Consider the following 16,307-nt stretch of genomic DNA (forward strand, 5'->3'; position numbering starts at 1 on the left):
CTGCTTCGGACATAACGAATAGAAAAAGGAACTGGAGAGAATGCAATGGAAAGTTCAAATATGAAAAATTCTCAGCACTCTTCATGAGTATCCTTTGCTTTTCTTCCAAGCATCTCCAAGGACTATACACAAATTACATTGTTTAGGCTAAGTCTCAAGTGGGAAGTTAATATCCCACCCCTCCCCTTCCCTCCTCAAGAGTGAATGAGAGAAAAAACTGTGCCCTTCCTATGGGCAAGAGCTCTGTCTCCTTAATCCCCATCCCCAACTCCAAGAATGGGCACAGTGCTGGGCTCACAAAGGTTTGGTGAATGAAACAATGGCTATGCAGCCTCCATGAAGGCAGAATGAGGTGGGGTGAATAATACTGAGTACCTCCTATGTGCTAGGCACTGTTCTAAATTCCTTACAAGAGGATGAAGTGGGTAGTAAAAGAGAACTGAAGTCAAGAGAGGCTAAGTAACTTGCCTGAGGCCATGCAGCTAGCTAATTCATCTGACTCCAGATCCTGAGCTTTTAACTAATAAACTAGAACATCCTTGGTTTAAGTTATTCTTCTTCACTTGCTTTTAACACTTTAGATGCTTAAATAAATCCACTAAAATCCCCAAACACAATCAACATTTTGTCTTTGATGGAAAAGATAAGGTCCCTGCCCTTAAGGAGCTCTTTGACTTTGGGAAAATTTTCTACTTGGCAGTGAAGAGAGGCAACACGCTTGGGGCTCCACCCTTCTTTGCCTGAAAGGTCATTATTTTCACACATGAATTTTCTGAAAAGTTAAACGGTGTTTCATCCCATTGTGGAACATGGGGCCTTCACCCGTTCCTTCAACATTTATTGAGTACCTACCCTGCACCAGCACTGAAACAGCAGTGGGGAACACAATGGGTAAATAAAAGGTGAAACGTGCGACTTCCCTGGTGGACAAGTGGTTAATAATCCACCTCCCAATGCAGAAGACATGGGTTCAATCCTTGGTCCGAGGATTTCACATGCTGTGGGGCAACTGAGCCCATGCATTACAACTCCTGAGTCTACACTCTAGAGCCTATGAGCCACAACTACTGAGCCTGCCTGCTGCAACTACTTAAATCTGAGCACCCCCGAGCCCGTGCTCTGAAACAAGAGAAGCCACTGCAATGAGAAGTCCGCGTACCACTAGAGAGTAGCCCCGACTTGCTACAACTAGAGAAAGCCTGCACGCAGCAATGAAGACCCAGCACAGGCAAAAAGAAATAAATAAAATGTTAAAATAAAATAAAACAAGCTTAAAAATAAATAAATAAAGGTCTTTACCCTCATGGAGCTTAAAGTCTAACAAAAGATGATAAAGTAATCATACACATAAAACTGCAACTAGGAAGGAAAAACACCTCATTTGGTAAGAGTTTACCACAGAAACTAGTTAAGGAGGTCCAGACAGCTGTGAGGAAGGTAAGCCTGAACTGAGACTGCCAGGATGGTTAGAAAGTTAGTAGCCACGGAAGAGGGGTGGGAAGAACAAAGGAAACAGTACAAGGAAAGTCCTTCAGCTGGAGATGCTTGAAAAAGTACGTAGTGAGTTAGGTGCGTGGGGGTAAGATGAGATTCGCATTTTGAAGATACTTCTCAGCAATGTTCCATTTGCACAAACTCCTGGCCCCAAAATACAAGAAATGTAGACTTGTCAAAAAGGAACTTTGAGTGAATAACACATGCTCATATGCTGAGGCCTTTCACCTCAGAATAACTGTGGTGATGACCCTCAAAATTCTCATTTGTTATAGGTGTGACTTCTGGTAGCACAGTGACCAGCTGCTCTAAGAAACAGGGCATATATGGTCACCAAACAAAAAGCACAGGCAGGAAGAACCAGTGAGCTAGACCAACAATGAACTGGAAAGAACATTTTTTACAATGGAAAAGGATGAATAGTATGTCTTTGCACATATGCAAAAAATTATCTCATCTCTTTGGCGGCAGCATAAACTATGGGACTAACATCATTTTCCTTAAGAGTTTCCATGTCTTTGAGTTGCTATTCTTAGCTGAGCCACTGTAAAGGTCAATTTAATCAGTGTAAGAACTTTCAAAATGCCAGCATAAAAAGAGACACTGGGCAATAATAGTTCCCCAGGGATGGTTTTAATTTGCCGATTTATGGGGCTGGAAAACCCTGCTAACAACTGGCAACAGCATCTTCATGCCCTTAGGAAAGCATTAACGTTTAATAGTGAAAAATAGGAAAACTGAAATCCTTCACAAGTTGCTAAATCACAAACGCTAAATCTCTTGGCTGTTGGATACTAGTGAATTTGGAGCACCATCTCTGGCCTTCTCTACTGGGAAGAGGAATGGTTTCCTAATGGAAACACCCATTTCTAAAATTGAATAACAAATATGTATTGATATCACTTTCTTCACAAGCCAGGCATTGTGTTAGATGCTACAGCTACTGCACTGAGCAAGAGACTCTAGGGGGAAAGATCTTGCTTCTGATGATATAGCTGAGTAGGTAACTTAAAAAATATCATAATATTATTTTAATTATATAGCTGAAAGCAAGGAAGAACCCCAGGGCCAAAAATGTTGGGGGTGGGGAACTAGAAACTACAGTGATAAATGAGATCAGGCCTTTCCAGTGGCTGTGGAAAGGAGCTGTTTTATTTTCTTGAGTCCACCTAAAACAGGCACTTGGACCTGAGTTCCAATGTAAGGTGAAGACCCTCAAAGAGAGAAAGCAGACTAGAAAAAAGAGCCCACTGGCACACAGCGAGAATAAGAAAGGTCTGAATTGAGAGGAAAAAAGTATCTCTTCTAGTAATCTGTAACTACAAGCCTTTCCATAGGCTATTGAGATCTGAACTATTGAGAGCTGAGTGCCAAAGAATTGATGCTTTTGAACTGTGGTGTTGGAGAAGACTCTTTTGAGAGTCCCTTGAATTGCAAGGAGATCCAACCAGTCAATCCTAAAGGAAATCAGTCCTTAATATTCATTGGAAGGACTGATGCTGAAGCTGAAACTCCAATCCTTTGGCCACCTGATATGAAGAACTGACTCACTGGAAAAGAACCTGATGCTGGAAAAGATTGAAGGTGGGAGAAGGGGACGACATAAGAGGATGAGATGGTCGGATGGCATCACCGATGCAATGGACATGAGTTTAAGCAAACTCAAGGAGCTGGTGATAGACAGGGAAGCCTGGAGTGCTGCAGTCCATGGGACTGCAAAGAGTCAGACACGACTGAGGGACTGAACTCAATTGAACTACATAGTCTGAGAATCCCCAGGCCAAAAGTTTAACACAAAAAAGTAGTCCCAGAATGAGATATCTGGCAGAGGAAATGTAAAATTCTAAAGAGACCTACCCTCAATCACAGCACGAAAGATGCCCACGAATAAAGCTCTCTGCTGAAGATGAGCGCAAGCAAAATGTAAAAACTATGTAAAAATACAAACAAGATGTGGGAATTCAATTAATAGCAGGGTAAGACTCTCCAAAGAAACCTTAATAGAATGATCAGATAAACTGTAATACATATTTCAAATGATTAAAGCCAAAAATAAAAAATGAAAAACATGAGAAAAGAACATACTAAAAAAGAAACAATGACCAAATGGATTTCAGGAAAAAATACAACTTGTAGAAAAATAGTTATTAAAATTAAAAATTCAACAGGTGGTTTACACAGAGATTAGACCATGTTAAAGAAGAGAATCAGTAGACTGGAAAGCAGATCTGAGAAAATTACCAGCAACCAGCTTCTACCAATTAAGAGAAAACACAAAAATGGAAAATAAGAAATAAGACACTAAAGAAGGAAAGAAGAAAATGGAGTCAATATTTAAAGAGACAACTGATTAAAGATGGAATTTTCAGACAATAATAAACTCATATCTGGGCATACTGTTTGAAAGTGGAGAACAACCAAGACAAAAAAGATCTTAAATATATTCCAGTGAGGGAAGACTGAAAATTAACAAGTGAAATTAGAATTTAAAATACTAATAAGCTTCATAAAGATACTAAAACAGGATAATAGGACAAAGGGCTTTAGATGAGGCAGTCAGGAAAGGCCTCCTTAAGAAGGTGATGTCTGAGTTGAGCCCTGAATGATGAGAAGGAGCCAGCTTAAGCAGATCTGTGCGAAATGTGTTCTAGGCAGAGAGAATGTAAAGTACATGCCAAGATACCAATGCAAGAATGAAACTGGTGTGCTCTAGGAAAAGACAGAAGGCTAGCATGGCTGAGCACAGTGAATCTAAGGAAGAGTGGTGTGAAAGAAAGTACTGAGAATTCAGAATGAGGCCAGACCTCATATGCCTTGTACAACAGACAAGTACCTTTAACTCAGAATCAGCTATTTTTGTTCTATCCTAGACAGACTCTTGGAGGGCATGGCAACCCACTCCAGTATTCTTGCCCAGAGAATTCCATGGATGGAGACTCACAGGCTACAGTCCATGGGGTCACAAAGAGTTGAAGTGACTGAACACACTTGCACGCCGAGACAGAATCTTTAAATTCTAAAAACGAAACACTTTCACATCCTTTGCAAGTGGTCATAAAATATAAATACACTCTTTATAAAGTTTTGTGAATTTACCTCTATTTTTATAATAAGTTAGTTAAAATCACTTTTCTCCTACTAATAGTTTTAAGGCTGTTTGAAGAGCTGAAGGAAACAGGAACTGCTCAAAGATCCCCCCCCACTTTTTTTTCCCAGCTGCTCTGTGCAGCATGCAGGATCTTAGTTCCCCAACCAGGGATGGAACCCATGCCCCCTGCAATGGAAGCAGTCTAAATCAGTGGACCACCAGGGAAGTCCCCAAGGGTGGGAGGACATTTCAGAAGAGCTGGGGATGAAGGAAAGTAAAGTGAGGCAGAGGGATGATTCACAGGAGTCCTGGCCCATTGTTTCCCAGGTGTTTCTCTGGTCTCCCTTTGACAGTAGGGACTGTCACATTCTCCTTTTGTACTCTTCCCAAGGTATACTACACATGACAATTCTTCCTTTAAGCTTTGCTAGCTATGGTTTCTTCCTTTCTAATAAGGGTCAAGCCCCTGCTAAGATGTGAACCAAGATTCTGCTTTGTATGCACTAGGGTATTAGGAATGGATTTTTATGCTATTTTGTTGAGCTCAGTCATTTTCCGGAAGGACAAACAGCCTGGGCATGCTTCTCTAATCAAGCCAGTAAATCTAATCTGGTAAGATTCAGCCTCAGCCCTCAGATTTGATAGTGTGCTTTACCCCTTAAGGGCTCAAAGCTCCAGCTTCCTGGCTTAGGAGCACCCAGTCTCCCATACGCTGGCTGTAAAGTACTTTAAAGGGTAAAGCTAAACCCTGGAGCTAGTGACACACTTGGAAAAAGCCTACAACCAATGTGGGGAGCTGCTTCAAGATTTGGCAGCAGTGTGTGCTGCTGAAGGAGTTTCTGGGACCCCTGTTGCAGTAGGGACTTGGTCCCTGTATGTCAACCTGTGAGGGTCTCCTAAACAATTCTCTCTAGGACTCTCAAGAGACTGACTCTCTCCAAGAATCTAAGGTAGCACAACACAGTGAATGAGAACAAACCAAGGCATCTCACAAATAAGTGAATCTGCCCTCAAGTGGCCATGAACATATTCAGACAACAAAGGCAACAAAATAGAGACGCATTTCCCAAAGTATGGTCCATAGGCCCCAAATCACTCGGGATATTTGTTAAGAATGTAGACTGAGAACCTCTGGGGGTAGAGACTGAAGATTTGCCTTTTAAAATACACTCTCCTGAGTGTATACGTGTATATGTACAGCTTTGCAGTCCACCTGAAACTCACAACATTGTTAATCAGCTACAATATACTACACAATAAAAAGTTTAAAAAAAAGCACACTCCCCTGGTTATGCTCACATATATTTAAATTCAACAACCATTGTCCTAAATTTATAACAAACATACAGCATATGCATTTCTTTACCTCTAAAAGTGGAAGAGATAGACCTCCACTATATCTCTTTCTATAATCTTAAACACATCCCAACAGTTACCCTCAAGAGTTGTCACTTAGAAACATAGCACATAAAATTACTTATGCTCTCCTGCCTCATTTCATAAAAAAATACAAAAAGATCATAATCATAATTTTTTTTAAAGGTGAAAGGTCAGGTAAGCTGCTATCCACACCAGTCCTGCTGTGACCAAAGCTGCACTACAACTGGAGACTCATTAAACAGCCCCCAAACAGAGCAGCTAGCAAAGAAATTAAAACCCATTTCCTGTGTTGCTGTTAGGAACCTGAATAACAAACTCAGAAAAAGCCACTTGATCCTGGTAGGAAAATCCCAGAGCAAAGATCGGAAGTTGCAACATAGACCATGGTTTTATTAAAGGCTACTTGTTGATGTCCCAGTGCATGCAGGCCTGGGGGGTCTGGCCGGTGGTAGCAGCTCAGGACACTGGGTTAACCTGCCACTCTCTCACCCCTGGACACTTACGAGGAAAAAAGTTCTCCCTTGAGGTATCCTGGCAATCCCTCATCACTGGCTTCTTCTGCCATAGAATAAATGCACCGAGAAGTATGCCTTCTTCAGCAAGGGCTGGTGCAAAGCTGAGGGACAAAATAGCAGGGAGCATGTGACAAAGCAAGCGGGACTCAGAGAGCAGGAAGGCAGTTCTACTATAGTGTCTCCACAGCTGGTCAGGAGGGCAAGTCCCTGCGTTCTGTATTAGCTGTATCTGCCCCTCCTGTTTGAAAGCAGGGATTGCAAACTGCTCACCCATGGGCCACAAAGGGCCCACTACTGAGTTCTACGTCCACGTGGTACCTTTGTTTTACAATAAAAAAAAAATGAAATTAACTGTCAACATCTTAAAATGAAAAGGATTCATACAGAAATTCTGATTTCCAGCTTCTGAAAATCCCGGGGCCATATTAGATAGGGTTACAGATGTACATGGCCTCGAGCTCCACCTCGGCCTCCCCAAAACCCCTACTGTCCAAATATCCCTACTGTCCAAAAACTGCATCTGCTTGACTCAAGCATGTCACTGCCTAGCCCCTGTGGGCATCCCATGAGCTCCTCCTGCTCTCAAGCTCAGTAATACCCCATTCATCCTCTCACTCTGAGGCTAAGGCCTGCTCAGAGGCCCAAATATGAATGGCAGACATCTGAACTCTCTAGACCGAGGCTCCAGCTACATCTTACAAGTGCCACACAAAACAGGTACCTAGACAAAGAGGAGGGTCCCTCTTCTCTGACTGAGGAGAAGATCTCTAGCCAGTCAGGAAAACCTCCAGCCACAACACTCAGGAAATGAGACAAGAGAACCAAGTTCTGCCCAGTGCCTGTGTTTATCAAGCATCTGGCTGGGCGTTTTTATCCAAGTTACATATTCCTCTCTTTTTACAGGAAACCAGGAAACTGAGATTCAGAGTGATCACACAGCTAGAACAAGTTTTCTGGATCTAAAGCCTGAATTTTAGTGGGAAAAACCCTGAATAATTAGCAGTTATCCTAAACTTTCATGCTGGATGCTGACAGGCACAAAAATGACAGATAAGACATGGACTTTGCCTTTGAGGAACGTTGTAATTATTAAACTGTTAGGTTAAAAAAAAAGCTTCTGTTTCAGTTCTTATTGCTGAAAATCTTCCTAAAATATTCAGGTTCATTTTGTGCCTCAAATACAGTCCAATCAACAGAATTCATCCCCTTCCCCCCACCCCCCCCAATAATGTGACAAAGCCTCAGAGTCATAATTTGAAGCAATGATGGTTATATACACAACACACACATACCTAGTCAGTTTATATAATACACATTTTTTACAGGACTCAAAAGCTTTTCAAATTTCTTGAACAGTCAGCTTCACCTTTGAGCCTGCCAGCCAGCACCCGACAAGGGATGAGAAGTGCTACCACCCTTATCTTACAAAGGAGGAACTGACACCTAGCCTAAGGCTGCAGATGACAGAATTGAGACTGTCAAAACTCGGATCTCCTGACTTTCGGTTCAGTATTCTTTCCATGACTGCGCCCTAGCTCATCAAGTCTTTGCTTTACCTTGAACATGTCTTGATCAAATCAAATAATCACTTTGCCCAAAAAGAGGTGCAGTTTTCAAGGGGATATGAAATATTGAAGGTACATGTTAACTTGTTGCTGATGTACTTTGAGAAAGATTCACTACGGTTTCACTGGACAGTGAAGGACACGTGGGGTCTCAGAGCCCTTCTTCACTTTAAGCAAAATTCTAAATGTAACCTCGTTTTTTCCTCAGTAGTTCCACCCCACTGCACCAAGCTTTTGTTGGGGGCAAAAGAAATATTAATGGGACTTGTCTTGTGTGCCTGACTGTCTAAAGACCAGTGCTCAGTCACTCAGTCACTTCTGACTCTTTGCCACCTTATGGACTGTAGCCTGCAGCTCTCTGTCCATGGGATTCTCCAGGCAAGAATACTGGAGTAGGTTACCGTGCCCTCCTCCACTAGAGACCAGTACCAGAGATTTATTGCCAGTAGAAAGTTCAAGGAAACCACTGGCTTCTACCTCAACAAAGGGTTACATTAAAAATGTTACCCCTGAGCGAACAGATACAAGACTTCTTAAAATCTTCAGAATCCAGAGGCTTTCTTCAAAAGATTGAATAACCTTAAAGAACTTTCTGAATTTTAAGACCTGACATCTAAAGATTAAAAGAGACACCAGATGATTTAGAAGAAGGGAATTTAGCATCCCCTTTTCTGTTATCAAAGATAGATTATGATGCAGTCAAGAAGTAATAATTAGAACTGGACATGGAACAATGGACTGGTTCAAAATTGGGAAAAGAGTACATCAAAGTTGAATATTGTCACCCTGCTCATTTAACTTCTAAGTAGAGTACATCATGCGAAATGCCCTCCCGGATGAAGCACAAGCTGGAACCAAGAGTGCTGGGAGAAATATCAACAACCTCAGATATACAGATGACACCACCCAAATGGCAGAAAAGTGAAGAGGAACTAAAGAGTCTCTTGAAGAAGGTGAAAGAGGAGAGTGAAAAAGCTGGCTTAAAACTCAACATTCAAAAAACCAAGATCATGGCATCCAGTCCCATTCCTTCAGGACAAACAGATGGGGAGACAATGGAAACAGTGACAGATTTTATTTTCTTGAGCTCCAAAATCACTGTGGATGGTGCCTGCAGCCATGAAATTAAAAGACGCTTGCTCCTTGGAAGAAAAGCAATGACAAACCTGGACAGCGTATTAAAAAGCAGAGAGATTACTTTGCTTACAAAGGTCAAAGCTATGGTATTACCAGTAGTCATGTATGGATATGAGATCTGGACAATTAAAAAGGCTGAGTGCTGAAGAATTGATGCCTTCGAACTGTGATGCTGGAGGAGACTTGAGCGTCCCCTGGACTGTAAGGATATCCAACCAGTAAATCCTAAGGAAATCAATCCTGAATATTCATTGGAAAGACTGACGCTGAAGCTGAAACTCCAATACTCTGGCCACCTGATGGGAAGAGCGGACTCATTTGAAAAGACCCTGATGCTGGGAAAGATTGAAGGCAGGAGGACAAGGGGACAACAGAGAATGAGTCGGTTGGATGGCATCACCGACTCAATGGAGAGAGACAGAGGCAATGGACAGAGTTTAAGCAAACTCTGGGAGAGGGTGAAGGACAGGGAAGCCTGCCGAGCTGTAGCTCATGGGTTCACAAAGAGTCGGACACAACTGAGTGACTGAACAACAAAGGGCCACAGCAACAGGCATCCAGCTTGAGATATGGATTGTTATTAAAATAACTGTAGCCTAATTGTTCTTTAGGGCTCCCCAGGAGGCTCAATGGTAAAGAATCTGCCTGTCAAGCAGGAGATGCAGGTTCCATCCTGGGGGTGGGAAGATCTTCTGGAGAAGGAAATGGCAACCCATACCAGTATTCTTGCCTGGAAAATCACATGGACAGAGGAGACTGGTGGGTTATAGTTAGTGGGGTCACAACAGTTGGACATGACTGAGTGACTAAACAACAATTGTTCTTTAAGCTGTATAAAGTTATTGATATTTGGGCAATTCTGAGATTCTACCCTTCTGGGGGTGGTTGTTCAGATTTTTCAGAGATAAAGTATCAGTTCCAAAACAGTTTGATTTTATCTACTGGCCATAAAAAATGAACTCTAAACCTGTCCTTGAGAAGGCATAGTTCCTGCTGATTGGGGCAACCAAGATGTTAAGATTCTAAACTTGTGGGCAGATAATGCATATTGCTTAGAAAGCAGCAGGAAAAAGTACCCCTATTTCCTTCCTCTTTATTAAAACATCTCCGTTCGCCCGCCCTGAGGCCTGTGGCTTGTGACTGCCTCCTGAGCAGAGTGCCGCGCACCAAGCACCAGGAGTTTTCCGCCCATCCTGTATCCACCTTGGCTCATCACCCTTGGTACCTGCAGGATGGATCCCAGACAAGCCGAATCCACAGATACAGAACCTACGTATGCTGAAAGCTAAGTGCATACAGTTATTTTACATGGCGGCCTTGAGCAGCCTCAGATATTGGTTATCTGCCGGGCTTGTGGAACCAAACTCTTATGAATACTGAGGGACAACTGTACTGACATTTGGAGTCTTTCCTGTGGCGACTCTCCTGTGCATTATAGGATGTTCAGCAGCATCCCTGGCCACTATCCACTAGATGCCAGTATCGACACCCCACTCCACCCCTGGCTACTTGTTGCGACAATCAACAATGTCCAAACACTGGTAAAAGTCCCCTGGGGAGGGGACAAATTGCCCTTAGTTTAGAACCACCATTCCAGCCAAACTGAACCACACAACTCAGTGCAGAATCGTGTTGCATCCACTCTTTGTCACCTGATTGTCCTTTGGGCTCCCCAACCACTCTGTAAATTCCCTAAGAGAAGGATGAAGTCAATCTCACAAGTGCACCTACCCAGCAAAGGATTAGACACACAAAAACCTTCAGGAAGTACTCATCCTGGTGACTTGACAATGAAGTAACCCCACAGGCTGTTCCTCCCCCATGTTCCCCACGCCTCTTAGCTACGCTGTACAAGCAGCCACGTGAAGGGATCCTCCAAGGGTTAGGCCAGGGCTGCGGCAACAAAATTTCACATGATGACTTGAGACAGACCTTTGAGACCGACCTATGGCTCCCTGGGCTTATAGGAACCCAGCACAATCTGAGCCTGGTTCATCAACCCAGAAACTTACTCCCAAGGCAGAGAAATGATTGCACGTTCTATTTTTGTTGGCAGTCCATTCCAGCCTATCCGAGGCTGCCTCACCACACTCCAGAACCACACCCCAAGGAGTGGGAGGTCATAGGTATTTACACTTCTGCCTGGGGTGGGGGGGAACCCAAGGATTTCCAAACCCTTGAAGAAAACCATAGGATAGGCTGTGCAATATTTGAAACCAAGAATGAGACCACGCGTCACAGTTCAGCGGAAGCTCCTGAGAACATGTGTGTTAAGCAAGAGAACCAAACAATAAAGAATATTCTGAATCTCTTTATTCAATGCCCAAGGGATCCAATGTCTTCTATGCAATTCAGTCCCAGCAAACAATTCACCACTTTCAGGTAAAGAAGTCACTGTGTCACACTCCAGCTGCTGGTCTTCAAAGCCTGTCTCCCTCTCTCCTGAGTGTGTATTTTCTGCCACTGCCCCACCTATATCTTTTAGTTAAAAGAACAAGACAGGTCAAGCAAGTGACATTGCATTGAATCTCCATTTTCGCAACAGATGCTTCTCCTGAGGTAGGTCCAGGTTCAAGTCCAGTTGAGCCCTTCCCAGAGGAGCAACAGCTACAGAGCAAGTGCAGAAATGGCTAAACCAGGTCAAATTTGCAGGGTGTTTCAACTCACTGTCACTACAAATCAATAAATAGAATCAAGATTAGTGCCAAGAGGAACTGTCATCCAGGTGTTAAGGAGTCAGGGCAGGGGAAGAAATTTTATAACAGTTTGGTTTTATTTCCCCCAAGTAGCCCCATATTTCTCTTTTCCTAGACTAAAATTTACCTCTTCAAGGAAAAGGGGTGGGAGGGGGTGGATCAAACTCATGGGATATTACTGGAGGAAGTGAATGTTTTCTTTGGCGCCATTCTGGATAAAAGTTTCAAAATCAGCAGATACAGTCTTCTTTTCCACTGAGTTACTTATCCTGTCTGCTGGTTTCTCTTTGCTTTGATAACAGGAATGTGATGAAAAACAAGCACATTCCTCTAAAAAAGCAGCTTCTTGCAACAGAGACGGTTGGTGGGGGGGTGGGGGGCGGGTGTTTAAAAAGTCACCTGAAAGGCTTGGATGAGAGCCACCCTTTCTGTTAGGTGACAGGAGGGAACTGAGGTGTTTATGGAGCTCTCGCTTGTAGTAGTCACAGATTTTTACAAATCCGTTCCAATACGAATTTTAGCTTCCACCTCTGGTAGTACAAACAAGTGCTACCCTGGTGTCTGCTGCATTATATAAAGCCAGTTCCCTCAAACAGGGTCTTTCTTACTATGTCCTAAACCTGGTTCAGTTCAGTTGCTCAGTTGTGTCTGACTCTTTGTGACCCCATGAATCGCAGCACGCCAGGCCTCCCTGTCCATCACCAACTCCTGGGTTCACTCAAACTCACGTCCATCGAGTCGGTGATGACATCCAGCCATCTCATCCTCTGTCATCCCCTTTTCCTCCTGCCCCCAATCCTTCCCAGCATCAGGGTCTTTTCCAATGAGTCAACTCTTCACATGAGGTGGCCAAAGTATTGGAGTTTCAGCTTTAGCATCAGTCTTTCCAATGAACACCCAGGACAGATATCCTTTAGGATGGACTGGTTGGATCTCCTTGCAGTCCAAAGGACTCTCAACTGTCTTATCCAACACCACAGTTCAAAAGCATGAATTCTTCAGCACTCAGCTTTCTTCACAGTCCAACTCTCACATCCATACATGACCACTGGAAAAACCATAGCCTTGACTAGACAGACCTTTGTTGGCAAAGTAATATTTCTGCTTTTTAATATGCTGTCTAGGTTGGTCATAACTTTCAAGGATAAAAAGCCCACACAGGAGGGTAATGGTGACTAGGAACTCAATCCCAGACGAGGAACAGGGCCGTGGGGAGGCGGGCTGACAGCAGATTTGCTGCAGAGACTCCTATGACATGCAAGACAGGGATCATCACACTTCCTCAGTGAGGACATCTCAGGGGATAATTTTCCGAGAGAAAGGCAACATTCGAGATGCAGAATATAAATTATCGTCTTGATGGATCCAGGCTGCATTCCAGCAATTAGAACTCGCACTGGTCCTTCCACACACCTGCTGTGCAACAACCGAGACCACTGGACTGTGGAAAGGACCACCTGCAAAAGCCACCTTTCCACCCGTGAACCGTGCCGCTCCGCTCCTAATGTCACGTGCCGCCACCTGCGTAAAGCTCCACCATCCGTGAGCTCGCTCTACGCCCCCTACCTGTGAGCACGGGGATAAAGTTTCTACCCCTTGGTATCCACAACATGCTGTGAGTAGAACAGGTGCTCAATACTTTTCAGATAGAGATGTTGGTCACAAGAACTTCCAGCATTATAAAATCAATACCTTCTGAATTAAACATGAAATAGAATTCATTCAAATCAGCAGACCAAGAACATTCTGTTGTAATCTTGTTCTTTGAAAATCAGTAATCCATCTGCTAGGTATACAGGATAGATTCCCTCTTAACCAGAAAACTCATTTTCTGATCTTGCCAGATAAGGAAGGGATGGCATGCTCAACTACATGTTATACCTAAAATGTGCCATGTAGTGCCACAGCCCAAAAGTACAGCAGGTGATTCTCTTCAGAACTTCAGCCCCAGTAAGCACAAACACTGTTCTCTAGTCAACCCTGTAGCTTCCAGGGGGTTGTCTTAGCTGTCCTTAACTGGAAGAACTAAAACAGCCTAAGGCTTCCCTGGGGGCTCAGTGGTCAAGAATCCACTTGCCATGCAGGAGACATGGGTTGGGAAGATCCCCTGGGTTGGGAAGATCCCCTGCAGAAGGGAATGGCTACCCACTCCAGTATTCTCACCTGGGAAATCCCATGGATAGAGGAGCCTAGTGGGCTACAGTCCATTAGGGCTGCAAGAGTCAGAGGTGCAGGATAAAACTTAGCAACTAAACAACAACAAGGCCTAGCTGCCCTTTATAGACACTGAATTCATGCCACACTCATTATTGGATTGAGGCCCCTCATGCTTTCCTTCCTTCTCTGTGTCATAAAGGACACCAGTACTTGCTGAAGCAAGGTCCTTGTCTTATCTCAGGAATACCTAATACCAAGACTCATCGATGACAGTGTCGTTTCTCATCTGCAGGAGAAAACAAAAACAACACTCCCAACCTGATCTGTCTGGAATGCTCCTTCCCCAGCTCATATGTCTGGTGTTAAAACTCCTACTCATCCTTCGAGACTCAGATCAAGTATCACCTTCTTAGGAAAGCCTTCCATGCCCATCCTGCTCCCCAAGCTTGATGCTTTCCCACCCTCTGCTGTCCTAGTCCCTGGGGGTCCTCTGTTTCAGGCTTAGCACACTGTCTTATAATTATACCAAAGTTACTAAAGTGCAGGGAAGGGGGTGAGGGGTGTGGGCCAAGTTGAGGCGGAATCTCTCCAAGTGTGGCCAGATATTACCAGGTCTGAACCACCTGGGGAACTTAATAGAAATGAAGATTCCTGGGCCCTGGCCCCACACCTACTGAATCTATATTCTAATCACCCCACTCCTAGGTGATTTTTATGCATTTGAGAACTACTGCACTAGAGTGTGATTTCTAGGAAGAAGCACAGTGCTTTGTTTATCCTCTGTGCCAGATCCACATTAAGTTCAGTGGCATTATTCAGTAGATGCAATGTGCATGAGAATCTTCCACAGAGTAAAGAGCAAAAGGGTACTCAGAGACACGCGTCTCATTTGGTACCTGGGCCACCTAGAAATAAACTTCAGAAAACATGCCCCGGCGGGAGCAATGCATTAATCCAACTCCACTTTCATAGACACCGGTAGATAGCAAGGAAAACACCAGGCTTTGGAATCAAAATGCCTGGGTTTCAAAATTTTAAAACAAAACAAACCAATCAACCAACCAAACAAAAAAAGCCAAAAACAAATAAATGTTAATGACCTAGCTAGTTTCCCTAGCGAGCTGATCAACCTTGGACAAGTGGCTTACCTCTGTAAGCCTCAGCACAACTACCAGAGAAACAGAATCACAATCCACATAAGATAGGTGTATAACGTGTATTAAGAGGGAAATAGTATATGAAAGCATATATATGTGTGTGTGTGTGTGTGTACATATATATATATATATATATCTCGGAGAAGGCAACGGCACCCTACTCCAGTGCTCTTGCCTGGAAAATCCCATAGACAGAGGAGTCCAAGGGGTCGCTAAGAGTCTGATACGACTGAGCGACTTCACTTTCACTTTTCACTTTCATGCACTGGAGAAGGAAATGGCAACCCACTCCAGTGTTCTTGCCTGGAGAATCCCAGGGACGGGGGAGCCTGGTGGCTGCCATCTATGGGGTCGCACAGAGTCGGACACGACTGAAGTGACTTAGCAGCAGCAGCAATACACACACACACACACACACACACATATAATGTATGATAAAGACTAACAGCATATATGTTTTGTGTCATTTTCTTAAAAACAGAATTATCACCAAGTAATTTTTAGAAGGCTGGCGTTTACAAATAGCTCCAATAAAGAACACAGCTTCACTGTCAGACACAGAAATACTGGAAATATACAAAATTATGTTACCAAAGATACTCAGGGTTTTCACAGGCAAAGTTTGAATCACAGAAGGCTGGGGCAGAAAGGGCCTCAGGAGGTCCTCAAGTCCAGCCCTCTACCAGGAACCCATTCAGAAACAAGAACGTAGATTCACCCCTGCTGTGCAGTCTCTGAGATGCTCCCCACAACCAACCCAGTCCTTCATGCCATGCCACCCAGCTCTGCATCCTCTCACTCAACTGTGCGGAGGTTACTGGACATGGCACAGATTATAGTAATTACTACAGTACGGATTACAGGAAGCAACGGCCTCCCAAGTCACAGTCAACAATGTCCAAATCCCAGGGCAAGAGCTCCTGCCATTATATCCTCCACCTCTGCTAGCAGTCCTCTAGCTTCTAGTTTCCTTATGTTTTTCCTAAATGCCTATTCCCAGTTAGCCAAAGTGCTAGTGTTTTAAATACATTTTTCCGTCAAATTCTCCCAATAACTCTTCCAGTAGGTTTTATTATTTTCAAGACGAGGTTCAGAGCAGTTATGCAGCCTCTGAGACC

At 43.7% G+C, this 16,307-nt stretch overlaps 1 protein-coding gene across 2 annotated transcripts in view; it reads right to left on the reverse strand.

Annotated features, from left to right (window-relative positions):
- The window catches only part of WBP1L (WW domain binding protein 1 like), a 56,387-nt gene that overhangs the window by 14,295 nt on the left and 25,785 nt on the right, over window positions 1-16,307 (reverse strand). The gene's annotated exons all lie outside the window — the stretch shown is intronic.

This window comes from Bos mutus, chromosome 26 (assembly GCF_027580195.1).
Source record: "Bos mutus isolate GX-2022 chromosome 26, NWIPB_WYAK_1.1, whole genome shotgun sequence".
Taxonomy (NCBI): Eukaryota; Metazoa; Chordata; class Mammalia; order Artiodactyla; family Bovidae; genus Bos; species Bos mutus.